The 15117-nt window shown below is 47.5% G+C and overlaps 1 pseudogene; it reads right to left on the bottom strand.

The window, feature by feature from the left end:
• LOC129354675 (zinc finger protein GLI2-like) overlaps positions 1-8977 on the bottom strand; it is a 65035-nt pseudogene extending 56058 nt beyond the window's left edge.
• Positions 8978-15117: the final 6140 nt, after the last annotated feature.

Genomic DNA, 15117 nt, shown 5'->3' with positions numbered 1-15117 from the left:
ATCAGCTTGCATCTCTGTCGGTTTTTGAAGCTGCGTGTCGTCCCGGCTCCATCACCCGGACCTTTTCAAGCTTTTTTCTTCTCTATCCTCTGGAGGTAAGAACAAGGTCTTTGGCCTCATTATGCCCAGCTTTCATCACTCGCTGGCTGGCATCTTTAAACATGTATTCTCTCTTGCTGCCAGCCAGAGAGGATCTCTGCTACTCTTCATTTAGTTCAACAACACCAGCCTCACCTGCTCCGGCCCCCCAGCTCTCCTGTCAGCCCGTGTTTTCTACTCATGGCGTTTACCGAGCCGCGCCTGCACACGGCTCCATCTGCATGCATGATTCTTTCATGGGTCGCAGTCCATTAAATTCCTGGTCAGACATGCACAGCCAGTCACCTCTGACTGCTGCGGGTTCCTCATCAGGCCGCAGAGAGCGCCGGCTCCCGGGACCACGCTTCTTCTTTCAAATGTATATTTCATGGCTCCCCTTTGCCCCCCGGCTGAGCGCCGCTGAGACCCCGGCTCATTCTCAGCCGGCTCACACACAACCGGACTCGGCTTTCGATCGGCGCCTTACCTCTGCTCTCCGAGGGCGACGGCTTCTTGGGGAGGTCGCTGAAGCCGCCGCCGTCCATTTTGTCCTTCTGGTGAGCGGCTGGCGGCGACGAGGTCTCCATGGCCGACCGAGGCGCTGTGAGAGAAGAGGAGCACAGTTAACGCCGAGCTCTCAGTTTGGAGGACGTGAAGACGCCCCGGAGACAAACTGAGGAAGAACTTCTGCCTGGGATCCCACAGAGGTTCTCACCAAGAGCCCCAAAATGTCCGACTTTAACGAAACCGATGGAGGAAACGAAGCAGCTAAAGACATCAGAGTCGGTGGGTTATGGCTTTCCAATCCATGGTTGGAAAGTTTCCTGTGTTCAAGAACCCAGACAGGCAGAAACACCAACCTGTCTCATCCGTTTAACCCGACTCCAGGCCCATTATCTGCTTGGGTTGGTGTGAACGCTAAGCGACCTCTGACCTCTGGTCCTCCAAACCTAAGTTTGGCTGCGGTTGAAGTGAACAACGGTTCGGTTTGAATGGATATGTGAACGCCAAGCGGACCAAAGCAGGAAATGGACTACAGCACAGGGCATTCTGGGTAAATACAACCAAAGCTAATGTGCTAGCCTAGTGCTAACAGCAGAAATGGCTCCTGGTCCTTCACAAAAACTAAAGAGAAATCCTCCAACCGCTAAAAATCTGACGCCTCCATTTAGCTTCCACTTGGTGAAGACAGAAGTTGCGCTCACTGTCTCAGAGGTTTTTGGCACAGCGCCCCCACAGCAAGGAGGGAACAGGTTTTCCTCTAGTTTGGATGTTTTGACTCATGAGAACCACAACGGCTAGAAATGGAACAAATGTTTCTGTTTTGGTCCCGAATCAAACCGAGTCGACCTGATAATCAGATTCAGAGACACGCATTACCTGAGGTGGCCAGAAGGGGCAGTGAAACGAGGTTCCTCAGACATAAACACAACAGATCACAGTAACCAGATGAAGATTATCATGGAAGCTGTTGACAATATTTCCTTTTCTCTCCTAGTTACCAAAGTTTTTCTTGGTGAAACAACAGATGAATCTGCCTGTTTGATGTCAAATCAGTGATATTAAGAGTTTTATCTGCAGTCAAAGCTTCACCTCAGCCTGTGAACACATCACTGACCAAACCAGCAGCAGCTCAGCCTACAGGTCAACATCTGTGCTATATTGTGTTTACATAAACTCTGAGTGAACCGCAAGCGTGAAGCTGGACGTCCCAGTTGGCATCCGGCCTGTTAGCGCACTGCCTGTTAGCATCCGGCCTGTTAGCATCTGGCCTGTTGGCAACCCTCCTGTTAGCAATTCAATTGTTAGCAGCCGGCCTGTTAGCACCCAGCCTGTTAGCACCTGGCCAGTTAGCACTCAGCCTGTTAGCACTCGGCCTGTTAGCACCTGGCCAGTTAGCACCCAGCCTGTTAGCACTCGGCCTGTTAGCACCTGGCCAGTTAGCGCCCGGCCCGATGGCTTCCGTTCATTCTCCAAGAATCTCAGATTATGTCGGAGATTTGCCCATAATCCCGACCTTGTTGAGCAGTTTTGCGCTCTTCCTGCAGCTCCCCCTTTCACAGCTCAATCTGCTCTCTGGCAGCGGGGGCTGGGGGCTCGGGGTCAAAGGGCGCGGGGATAAGAGGCGGGGGTCCAGTCCGCATGTCATCAATGTTATTTGGCTGTTGACCTTTTTCACAGGCCCATATCAGAGCCTCAACAGTTAGAACATGCTACCTTATCTTCAAAGCTGGATGGAAATGAAGACTGGACCAGAACCCACCAGAACCTACTGGACCAGAACCCACTGGACCAGAACCCACCAGAACCTACTGGACCAGAACCCACTGGACCAGAACCCACCAGAACCTACTGGACCAGAACCCACCAGACAAATTTCTTCAGTAGAACCTGACTGACAACAGGAAGCAGCACATCAAGTCTGAAGACATTCAGGAACCAGGAGCAGGTCCAGAAGAACCCAAGAAAACTTTCACCAGGATTCAGCATCAAGAGCAGAACCTGGGACCATCCAGAACCATTTCCGACCCGAAACCTCGTGATGATCTCCAAAACCTTTGAGGAAATCCTCTGTGGACCAGTGGAGGTGATGATCCGGTTCCGTCTGGATGAGTCCCACCAGAACCAGAACTTCACCCTTCAGGCCGCCAAACTTTGGACCGGGCTGAAAGCGGACGTCCACTGGACACGTCCTGCTCTGCCTGAGACGCCGTCGTCTCCTCTGATTGGCTGACAGATGAGCGCTAATGAGCGTTAGCATCCTGGTCGATTCATGAACGCGTCTCATTATTAACGACTCAACAATTTAAACTCAACGTTGCAAAAAGCTTCCAACATGAGCAGAACATTGACGGAGATTTGAAAAGGAAACAACCCGTCAGACCTGCTTGTTCCCACTGGATTATGGAAGTGAAGGAATGTGACACAGATACTGAGACATCACCTCAGCCAGGCGTCCATGTTGGAAAACCCAGAGAGGTCAAACTGAAACCCAGAGAGGTCAAACTGAAACCCAGAGAGGAAAACCCAGAGAGGTCAAACTGAAACCCAGAGAGGTCAAACTAAAACCAGAGGTCGTCTCCCTCCATCACACGCTGAGCAGCTGCAGGTTTCAGACTTTGATGAACCTCGGCTTCGTTTCCTGCCTGCTTCAGAGCCGCCTGGCAGACGGCTCTGTCTGCATCGTCTTTATTGCTGCGGACAGAGTCGGCCAACAGGCGGACGGCAGCGCGGCCTCATGGAAGGCCTCACCGCACACAGCCGTGTTCAGATATACGAGCCGCCTGACGGGAGTCCTTCACGCCTCCCGTTCTCTCATCTGGCTTAAATCAATATTGGACAGGCTCAAACATTTGCTGCTGAGCGGCGGCGCAGGAGGAAGGAACAGCTGATCCGATGTCTGCTCTGAACCGCCCAGCAGCTCCGAAGGAAAGCAGCATCATGTTCACTCAACGCCTGCTGTTATGCAGCATCCACTGATAAAATGCTAAATGTTTGTTTTCCTCACAGATCAAATCACAAACCATCACAGAAACATGCTGGCTTGGACAAAGAGAGGATTAGCAGTGAGCTAACTATGTGTGTCGGACGCGCTTTTGCTTAGCCTGCTAATAGCTTAGCTCATTTTTAGCTCAGCGCTTTAGTGGCAGCTTTGCTAACTTTAAAAATATTTAGTGCTCTTAGCTTCCTCTAACTTTTCTAAACTTTCCTGTAAATAAAATTCAACATTTGTGTTGAAGTTTTTGTTATTGACTGTTCATCATTTTTAAAGTAGTTAGATGATTATATTCATGCTCTTATTTTGAAGTCTGTTTCTCCAGCAGTCCATTTCCTCTCATTTTGTCTCTTTTTTCTAAATAAAATAAAACAGATGGTAAAGAACTAAATATAATATATGTAGCATTAGCTAACTTGGTTCTGGGATCATTTACTATGATGTGGGGATTATTTGTAGATGATGTGTGTGTGTGTGTGCTGTGAGTTAAAATGTTGCTGTTGCACAGAAACACTGAGGTGAGCGTCATTGATTATTGATCAGCTCCAGAAATGCTGGTCGTTACAGGAAGTGACTGTGGAAAGGTTGAGCTTGTGTGGCACAGGCCGGCCGATGAAGCGCGGCCTCCTGCGGCGGCGGCGGCCTGCAGGCTCCGTCACAAAGGACACACAGTGATTTATTTAAGAGCAACAGATGACCCCCACACAATGAGGTTATTTAAGGGACTAGCAGCTTCACAGGGACCCTCCCCCTCTCGGCCCACTCATTCAACTCAATGACTGTTTTTTCTGCTCCGTGACGTTTCTGCCTTTCATCTCTCTTAGAGGAGCTCTCACCTGTTCATCAACATTTGTGAGTGTTGAGCTAACATGCTGAACTAGTTGCTGCAGTAGAACAGAGACCAAATGTGTGTCAAGTTGATCAAAAGCACCAAACTCCCAGAGCCGGAGCGAATATGGATCACAGCGACAGGAAACGAACGCCCAGCTGCTCAGGTGTGACCAGACTCCACCGCGACTCGTCACCAGTACAACCACCAGTGTCTCCTGAATTTTTAGAACAGCTCTTGTCAAGCAAACAATGAGTCTGTCTGAGCCTGAAAGGTCACTGCATAGCAGAGTACATCACGGAGCATGCAGTCAATTCCTGGCGCTGCAGCCCTTACTGAGGACCACTTGCTGGAATTTATGGCTGGGCCTCGCACCTATTCTCCTCTTGAATAATAGCTGTGGTGTAAAAGAAGCACGGGTCGGTGGCGCCTCTAAAATAGAAAGCAGCTTCAAGCCGGGACGCGGTTGTTTATTGCACGAGCCAAGAAAGCACAAATAGAGGCTAACGGTGACATCTGAATTTATACCGAGCGGTTCCCCTAAACTTCAAGAGAAGCAAATGAGACCCAAAGTCCCTGAAGTATCGGCTAAAAACAGAACACAGGGGAAACGCGGTATTCCCAGCAGGACGCGTTGGTGTCTTTGGTTTCCACACGTTCAGCGGAGCGGCTGAGCGATTCTCCTCGGAGGAATGAGCCTGGATGTTCAATATCCTGTGGCTGATCTCCTCCCGGCCTCGACAACAGCAAACAGATGTGGCGGCCGGGTTCAGGGAGGGTCGCTCCCCTCCTGACCCGACCGGGTGAGCTGGAGGAGCGCCTCCCACCTGTGTGCCTCCGCAGACCTTGACCTCTCTTAGAGGTAGCGCAGCTCTTCCTGCGAGGCTGCAGGAAGGGATTCCTGGCATTCCTTCGTCATTATGAGAGACCTCCTCACGTGAAAAGAAACAGCAGCACTCCGCTCTGCCTCCGGTCGCCGCTGCATTCATCACTTTTAATTCCTACCACACCATGAGACTCTATTGGAAATCAGATGTTACATCAGATCCATCAGATCACATCTGATCACATCAGATCCACTGGCTTCCATTAGAGACCAACATTTCTTACAGCTTCAGCTGCTGCGGTTCATTTTAGCGCTGCAATAAAAAGCCTGTTCCCCTCCTGGCCTGTGGGGGCGCTGCACCAAGAACCACTGAAGGAAACGAGAGGAAAACCAACAAAGAAGACATGAACTCAACTTCCTGCTTCATCAAATGAAAACTAAAATGGAGGCGTCAGATTTCAGTGTTGAAGGATTTCTCTTTAGTCTTTGGCTAAAGACCAGAGCCATTTCTACTGCTAGCACGTTGCTTTGGTTGTATTTACCCAGAATGCCGTGCGCTGTAGACCACTTCCTGCTTTTGGAGCGGTTTTCTGGTTCACATTAAACTGGACCAGAGTTCACTTCATCCGAACAAACAGTTTTGTAAATATATTGATAAAGTTTTGAGCTCATTTGTGATGTTTGGGTCCTTCAGCCAAACAGAACCTCGACCGGTTGGACCGTTTACCATCCAACCGGGTTTCCTGTGTCCTAAAGACCAAACGGGTTTCCTGTGTTCGTTTGGACGGATCATGTTCCACGCAGCGTGATGGTTCCTGTGGGTCTGATGGTTCCTCTGGGTCTGATGGTTCCTCTGGGTCTGATGGTTCCTGTGGGTCTGATGGTTCCAATTGGGTCTGATGGTTCTTGTGGGTCTGATGGTTCTTGTGGGTCTGATGGTTCTTGTGGGTCTGATGGTTCCTGTGGGTCTGATGGTTCTTGTGGGTCTGATGGTTCCTGTGGGTCTGATGGTTCTTGTGGGTCTGATGGTTCCTGTGGGTCTGATGTTCCTGTGGGTTCTTGTGGTCTGATGGTTCTTGTGGGTCTGATGGTTCCTGTGGGTCTGATGGTTCCTGTGGGTTCTTGTGGGTCTGATGTTCCTGTGGGTCTGATGGTTCCTGTGGGTCTGATGGTTCCTGTGGGTCTGATGGTTCTTGTGGGCTGATGGTTCTTGTGGGTCTGATGGTTCTTGTGGGTCTGATGGTTCCTGTGGGTCTGATGGTTCTTGTGGGTTCTTGTGGGTCTGATGGTTCTTGTGGGTCTGATGGTTCCTGTGGGTCTGATGGTTCCTGTGGGTCTGATGGTTCCTGTGGGTCTGATGGTTCCTGTGGTCTGATGGTTCCTGTGGGTCTGATGGTTCCTGTGGGTCTGATGGTTCCTGTGGGTCTGATGGTTCCTGTGGGTCTGATGGTTCCTGTGGGTCTGATGGTTCCTGTGGGTCTGATGTTCCTGTGGGTCTGATGGTTCCTGTGGGTCTGATGGTTCTTGTGGGTCTGATGGTTCCTGTGGGTCTGATGGTTCCTGTGGGTCTGATGGTTCCTGTGGTCTGATGGTTCCTGTGGGTCTGATGGTTCCTGTGGGTCTGATGGTTCCTGTGGGTCTGATGGTTCCTGTGGGTCTGATGGTTCCAGTCAGAGTTCCTCTTCCTCCCTGCTGTCCCGGCTTTAGGCCCGTCTGGACCTGCATTGTGTCTTTGGTCTCTTGGTTCTTTTCACAGATTTAAAATGTTTTTAATGAATTAAAGGTAATTAGAGGTTAAATCTGCATTATTGACTCAACAACACAAATTATTCTGAGAATTAAATCAAAATATGTGAAGCAGGATCTCTGGTTGGTTCTACAAGTTTGTTATGAGGAAGAGGAGCTTCATCCTGGACCGGCCCGTTTGGACCTTTTCCTCATGGAATTCAGGAAGGAGGAGGATTTACAGGAGCTGGTGGTTCCTGAGGGCCTGATGGACCTGGACCCGTCACCGGGCGGCGTCCGTTCCACCGGTCCCCCTGGGACGTCTCCTTCTGACGGTGGCCCGGTCCTGACGGTGGCCCGGTTCTGACGGTGGCCCGGTCCTGACGGTGGCCCGGTTCTGACGGTGGCCCGGTACTGACGGTGGCCCGGTCCTGACGGTGGCCCGGTTCGACGGTGGCCCGGTCCTGACGGTGGCCCGGTTCTGACGGTGGCCCGGTACTGACGGTGGCCCGGTCCTGACGGTGGCCCGGTCCTGACGGTGGCCCGGTCCTGACGGTGGCCCGGTCCTGACGGTGGCCCGGTCCTGACGGTGGCCGTCCCTTCAAGAGTTAATTAACAACCCCATCAAAGTCGGCTGTGACACGGCACAGAGGAGGAAGTACAGGCCCCTGGCGGCCCCCCGGCCTTTGATTGGTCCGTCTGCTGGGGCCTCCGGTTCTGTTTGATGGCGGCTAATTGCTGCTGCCTGATGGAGGAAGATCTTCAGACGGAGTCCAGGAGTAAAATGTTTACACACCCAGAGAGAGAGAGAGTGTGTGTGTGTGTGTGTGTGTGTGTGTGTGTGTGAGTGTGTGTGTGTGTGTGTGTGGTGTGTGTGTGTGTTGTGTGTGTGTGTGTGTGGGTGTGTGTGTGTGTGTGTGTGTGGTGTGTGTGTGTGCTGGAGGTCCCTCTGCCTCCAGACAATCAGAGCTTGGTTCTGGATGGATCCGGTTCTCCTGCATGATCTCGAACCAGAACCAGAACCAGAATCCTTTTTCTCCAACCTGAAAAGCTTCAGTTACTTCCAGCCTGATCAGTGGAGCAGCGCTCCGGTTCTGGCCCGGTCCGGCCCGCTCCAGGAACCGTGTGTGTTTCAGAATGAAGGCAGGTTTCCCAGAGTGGCCCTGCGGCCGCGGGGCCTTGTTCTGTGGGATGAGACTTTTGAGTCGCCTCACGGGCGTCTCTCTCTCTCTCTGTCTCTGTCTCTCTCTCTGTGTGTCTCTCTCTCTGTGTCTCTCTCTCTGTGTCTCTCTCTCTGTGTCTCTCTCTCTGTGTCTCTCTCTCTCTGTGTCTCTCTCTCTGTGTCTCTCTCTCTGTGTCTCTCTCTCTGTGTCTCTCTCTCTGTGTCTCTCTCTCCACAGAGCCCCAGAAATTCCCAGCAGGATGTGAGGAAGATCAGGATGAAGGTGACATCCTCATCCCAGGTTTGGGAATGTGGAGCCCAAGGCCCCGTTCCCCTCCTCCTCCTCCTCCTCCTCCTCCTCCTCCTCCTCCTCCTCCTCCTCCTCCTCCTCCTCTTCCTCGCTCACTGCTGGAACTCTTCATCACTCACAAAGCAAACGCACTAAAACTTTTCTTCTGATGCAAATGAAGCGGCGGCTATTCAGGATGAGGACAGGAATTATTGCTCCAATCTGAGGCCTTTTCTGCTGCTTTTCCCCAAAACGGCATCAAATATTGAGACCTGATTATTGCATCGGCTGCACAAACACAGCACAAACAGAAAGACTGAAAACGATGCAGCATAAAATCAGATCAACATGAAAAGATCAGAAACATTTATTTTATAAAACAAGATGGAATTTGTCCAGATAGTCTGTATTTTATGAATAAATAAAAAGGACATAATAAAATCAGGATTCAAGAATGAAACAAAGAGCTGAGCACATGGCCAGACACTCACCCTGCTGCTCTTCCTCCTTCCCTCCAAACCCTCAACTTTGTTTTCCGAGAGGAAAAGCGGCTCCAGACACGTGGATTCCCATCTGCTGCGGGACGCGCGGTGCGTGGCGCGGCGCGGGGCGGCGCGGGCAAACTTTCACCTCCACGCAGCGCAGACTAACTCAAAGTGAGGACAAGTTGAGAGACGCGTCCAGCTCAGGGAGGAGTTGGAAGAGGAGGAGGAGGAAGAGGAGGAGGAAGTTTCACCGGGATGCTGCGGAGCTTCCAGGATGCGCTCCTCCTCCTCCTCCTCCTCCTCCTCCTCCTCCTCCTCCTCTTCCTTCTCCTCCTCCTCTTCCTCCTCCTCCTCCTCCTCTTCCTCCTCCTCCTCCTCTTCCTCCTGTCTCACGTTCAGGCGCTCCGGATCCATCTGCGCTAAATGACTCCGCTATGCGTCACTCTGACTGTTTATCCGCACTTTAACTTGCGCCAAAAGTGGCGCAAATTCCAGAGCTTCAACTCGCACTTCCTGCAGTCCTTTAGAACCCGGAGAACTGGTCCTGATCAGCAGCAGAGCCGCAGAACTCCACAGACCGTCCTCCTGTTCTGTCCAGCCCCGCCCTCTGGCGGCGGCAGGCCGGTACTGCACGCGGGCCTCGCCGATCCGCGACGTCTGAAAACAGACCCGCAGATTGACCCGCAGATTGACCACAAACCGATTGATTATCAATAATATTATGACTTTATAATCATGTCAGAATGACGTTTCAACCTGCAGGATATAAATAGATTTATTCACAGATAAATTCACCGACCAAGATAAAAATGTATCAGACTAGAATTACTTTGGAAATATGCTGTTAGTAATATTGCAATAAATTTACAGAAAAAGCTTAAAATGTGGAAATGACTAACATAAATATACGTTAATTTTGTAATTACTGATTGATTTTTAAAGTTGTAAAGGTTTTCACAACAACAAAGCTTTAGTGGCATTTTACAAATGGTTGAAATTATTATTTTAATTCAGTCTTGTTATGCTTTTTTGTTTCATATATTTTTTAACAATATTTAAAATATATATAAAGAATTTACTCCAGTAATTCTCGAACATTTCTGGAGTAAAACAAAATATTAAAATTATAACGACATAATTGTTCATTTTTTGCCGTAGAAATGTTTCATGGAAAATTTGTTTGATTTGAAGAAAAAGAATAATTAGCTAAATTGTTGTTTTAATATTTGTTTGTTGCAGTTTGTAAAAATGTTATAAAACTGATTGTATTTCTGTCCATTTACAGCAATGAATTATGGGTAATGCATTTTACCAAATGCATTATGGATTCACAGTATTTTAAAATACAAACGGACATAAACATTTAAATGAAATAAACTATACTGTATTTATTCAGTTTAAATTGTTCTTTGTTTGAAAACAGGAAAATATTCCAGCTTCTATTTTTCTGTATTATTTCCTGTAGAAGGAAACTACAGCTTGATCTAAAACCTTTAGCTGTGAATATTTCTCTTTATTTTAAAAATACAAACTTCATGGAAATATTTTATATCTGAAGCTGCAGACGAGTTTCAGCCTTTATTTAGTCAGAAAGATTTGTAGAAATATTTATGTTTTTAACTGGTTTCTGACCTTTAACCCTGTTTACCAACAGACGAGGAGCAGCAGCAGCAACAACAGCAGCAGCTGCAGCAACAGCAGCAACAACAGCAGCAGCAGCAGCAACAGCAGCATCTGAAGCAACAGCAGCATCTGAAGCAGCAGCAGCAGCATCTGAAGCTGCAGCTGCAGCAACAGCAGCAACAACAGCAGCAGCTGCAGCAACAGCAGCATCTGAAGCAGCAGCAGCAGCACAAGCATGACCTCTGACCCCAGACCAGCCTGACTGATGAAGGTGAGCAACACTGCAGGGGTCTGACTACATTTCTGTTTATTACTGAGAGAAACTCAAATGATCTTTATCAAATAATCAGAATATAATAAGTCAAATGAAACAGTGAAATGATTTATTTAAAACATGTTCAGTTTAATGAAACAACCAATCACAACCCACCATCAAAGCCTGCAGGAAGTGACAGAAATAAAAACCCACTGAAACATAATCCATTTTGATTAATTACTGGAATAATGGACAGAATAAAATAACCTTTGACCTTTCCTCTGCCTGCTGCTCTCATGGTTTCATATTTCAGACTCTGGTTTTATTTTCCCAGAATGTTGAGACACTTTTGCCATGAGAATGGAGAGAAATGTGGCTCTGCTTCAGTCCTGCTGCTGAGTTCTGCTCTGTTATCAGAGGTGAAGCAGCGCCACCTGCTGGACAAACCAGAACCTTACGCCAATAATCCGGTTCCCTGGAAACTCAAGAGAACGAAGCAGAAACACTGAAGCTGCTCTGAACCTGAAGCCTGACTTCCAGTTGGGATGAGAATCAGGATGAAGGAGCAGCAGGAAAACCGGAGAAACAGGAGAAACCGCAGAGAAAACCTGCAGAGGAACATTTTGAACGTTTTGTAGAAAACTGTCTGAAAACGTTGCCTTCCTCTCAGCAGGAAGTCTGACATCATCACTGTGCAGTCATGTAACGGTTTTCCATTTACCGCCCCCTCCTGGAGAAACGTGAGCAAGCAGCTTGAGGTGGTTGGAAAAGCAGCCTCTGATGATGACTGACTTCCTGAGTGACTTCCTGAGCGTTTCAGGACCACTTCCTGTTCTGCCATATGGGTGTAATCTCAGTAATCTCAGCCGTCTGCTGGAATATTCACTTTTTAAAGGATTGTGTGAAATCTTCCCGGCTGACGCTGATGACTTCCACAGATCTGTGGCGCTCATTAAACCGTTGCTTGAGTTTCCGTCTGATTTCCGTCGGCTCCCCTCTGGAGGCCGAAGTTCCCAGCTTCATAGGCGGCTGACGTCTGAGTCTGTCCAAACCTGAAGGAATCGAACCTGAAGGAATCGAACCTGAAAGAATCGAACCTAAAAGAATCGAACCTGAAGGAATCGAACCTGAAAGAATCGACCTGAAGGATCGAACCTGAAGGAATCGAACCTGAAGGAATCGAAACTGAAAGAATCGAACCTAAAAGAATTGAACCTGAAGGAATCGAACCTGAAGGAATCGAACCTGAAGGAATCGAACCTAAAAGAATCGAACCTGAAAGAATCGAACCTAAAAGAATCGAACCTGAAGGAATCGAACCTGAAGGAATCGAACCTAAAAGAATCGAACCTGAAGGAATCGAACCTGAAGGAATCGAACCTGAAGGAATCGAACCTGAAGGAATCGAACCTAAAAGAATCGAACCTGAAAGAATCGAACCTGAAAGAATCGAACCTAAAAGAATCGAACCTGAAGGAATCGAACCTGAAGGAATCGAACCTGAAGGAATCGAACCTAAAAGAATCGAACCTGAAGGAATCGAACCTGAAGGAATCGAACCTAAAAGAATCGAACCTGAAGGAATCGAACCTGAAGGAATCGAACCTGAAGGAATCGAACCTGAAGGAATCGAACCTGAAGGAATCGAACCTGAAAGAATCGAACCTAAAAGAATCGAACCTGAAGGAATCGAACCTGAAGGAATCGAACCTGAAGGAATCGAACCTAAAAGAATCGAACCTGAAAGAATCGAACCTAAAAGAATCGAACCTGAAGGAATCGAACCTAAAAGAATCGAACCTAAAAGAATCGAACCTGAAGGAATCGAACCTGAAGGAATCGAACCTAAAAGAATCGAACCTGAAGGAATTGAACCTGAAGGAATCGAACCTGAAGGAATCGAACCTGAAAGAATCGAATCTAAAAGAATCGAACCTGAAGGAATCGAACCTAAAAGAATCGAACCTGAAGGAATCGAACCTGAAGGAATCGAACCTAAAAGAATCGAACCTGAAGGAATCGAACCTGAAGGAATCGAACCTGAAGGAATCGAACCTGAAGGAATCGAACCTAAAAGAATCGAACCTGAAGGAATCGAACCTGAAGGAATCGAACCTAAAAGAATCGAACCTGAAGGAATCGAACCTAAAAGAATCGAACCTAAAAGATCGAACCTGAAGGAATCAACCTAAAAGAATCGAACCTGAAGGAATCGAACCTGAAGGAATCGAACCTGAAGGAATCGAACCTGAAAGAATCGAACCTAAAAGAATCGAACCTGAAGGAATCGAACCTGAAGGAATCGAACCTAAAGAATCGAACCTGAAGGAATCGAACCTGAAGGAATCGAACCTGAAGGAATCGAACCTGAAGGAATCGAACCTGAAGGAATCGAACCTGAAGGAATCGAACCTAAAAGAATCGAACCTGAAGGAATCGAACCTGAAGGAATCGAACCTGAAAGAATCGAACCTAAAAGAATCGAACCTGAAGGAATCGAACCTGAAGGAATCGAACCTGAAGGAATCGAACCTGAAGGAATCGAAACTGAAAGAATCGAACCTAAAAGAATTGAACCTGAAGGAATCGAACCTGAAGGAATCGAACCTGAAGGAATCGAACCTGAAGGAATCGAACCTGAAAGAATCGAACCTAAAAGAATCGAACCTGAAGGAATCGAACCTGAAGGAATCGAACCTAAAAGAATCGAACCTGAAAGAATCGAACCTGAAAGAATCGAACCTAAAAGAATCGAACCTGAAGGAATCGAACCTGAAGGAATCGAACCTGAAGGAATCGAACCTAAAAGAATCGAACCTGAAGGAATCGAACCTGAAGGAATCGAACCTAAAAGAATCGAACCTGAAGGAATCGAACCTGAAGGAATCGAACCTGAAGGAATCGAACCTAAAAGAATCGAACCTAAAAGAATCGAACCTGAAGGAATCGAACCTGAAGGAATCGAACCTAAAAGAATCGAACCTGAAGGAATTGAACCTGAAGGAATCGAACCTGAAGGAATCGAACCTGAAAGAATCGAATCTAAAAGAATCGAACCTGAAAGGAATCGAACCTAAAAGAATCGAACCTGAAGGAATCGAACCTGAAGAATCGAACCTAAAAGAATCGAACCTGAAGGAATCGAACCTGAAGGAATCGAACCTGAAGGAATCGAACCTGAAGTAATCGAACCTAAAAGAATCGAACCTGAAGGAATCGAACCTGAAGGAATCGAACCTAAAAGAATCGAACCTGAAGGAATCGAACCTAAAAGAATCGAACCTAAAAGAATCGAACCTGAAGGAATCAAACCTAAAAGAATCGAACCTGAAGGAATCGAACCTGAAGGAATCGAACCTGAAGGAATCGAACCTGAAAGAATCGAACCTGAAGGAATCGAACCTGAAGGAATCGAACCTGAAGGAATCGAACCTAAAAAGAATCGAACCTGAAGGAATCGAACCTGAAGGAATCAAACCTAAAAGAATCGAACCTGAAGGAATCGAACCTGAAGGAATCGAACCTGAAGGAATCGAACCTGAAAGAATCGAACCTAAAAGAATCGAACCTGAAGGAATCGAACCTGAAAGAATCGAACCTGAAGGAATCGAACCTGAAGGAATCGAACCTGAAGGAATCGAACCTAAAAGAATCGAACCTGAAGGAATCGAACCTGAAGGAATCGAACCTGAAGGAATCGAACCTAAAAGAATCGAACCTGAAGGAATCGAACCTGAAGGAATCGAACCTAAAAGAATCGAACCTGAAGGAATCGAACCTAAAAGAATCGAACCTAAAAGAATCGAACCTGAAGGAATCGATCCTGAAGGAATCAAACCTAAAAGAATCGAACCTGAAGGAATCGAACCTGAAGGAATCGAACCTGAAGGAATCGAACCTGAAGAATCGAACCTAAAAGAATCGAACCTGAAGGAATCGAACCTGAAGAATCGAACCTAAAAGAATCGAACCTGAAGGAATCGAACCTGAAGGAATCGAACCTGAAGGAATCGAACCTGAAGGAATCGAACCTAAAAGAATCGAACCTGAAGGAATCGAACCTGAAGGAATCGAACCTGAAGGAATCGAACCTGAAGGAATCGAACCTGAAGGAATCAAACCTAAAAGAATCGAACCTGAAAGAATCGAACATGAAGGAATCGAACCTGAAGGAATCGAACCTGAAGGAATCTTACCTGAAAGAATCGAACCTAAAGAATCGAACCTGAAGGAATCGAACCTGAAGGAATCGAACCTAAAAGAATCGAACCTGAAAGAATCGAACCTAAAAGAATCGAACCTGAAGGAATCAAACCTAAAAGAATCGAACCTGAAGGAATCGAACCTA

This window comes from Poeciliopsis prolifica, unplaced genomic scaffold, assembly GCF_027474105.1.
Source record: "Poeciliopsis prolifica strain line A6 unplaced genomic scaffold, Auburn_PproV2 SCAFFOLD116, whole genome shotgun sequence".
Taxonomy (NCBI): domain Eukaryota; kingdom Metazoa; phylum Chordata; class Actinopteri; order Cyprinodontiformes; family Poeciliidae; genus Poeciliopsis; species Poeciliopsis prolifica.
Note: the sequence above shows the minus strand (reverse complement) of the source record. Positions and strands in the feature narration are given on the sequence as shown.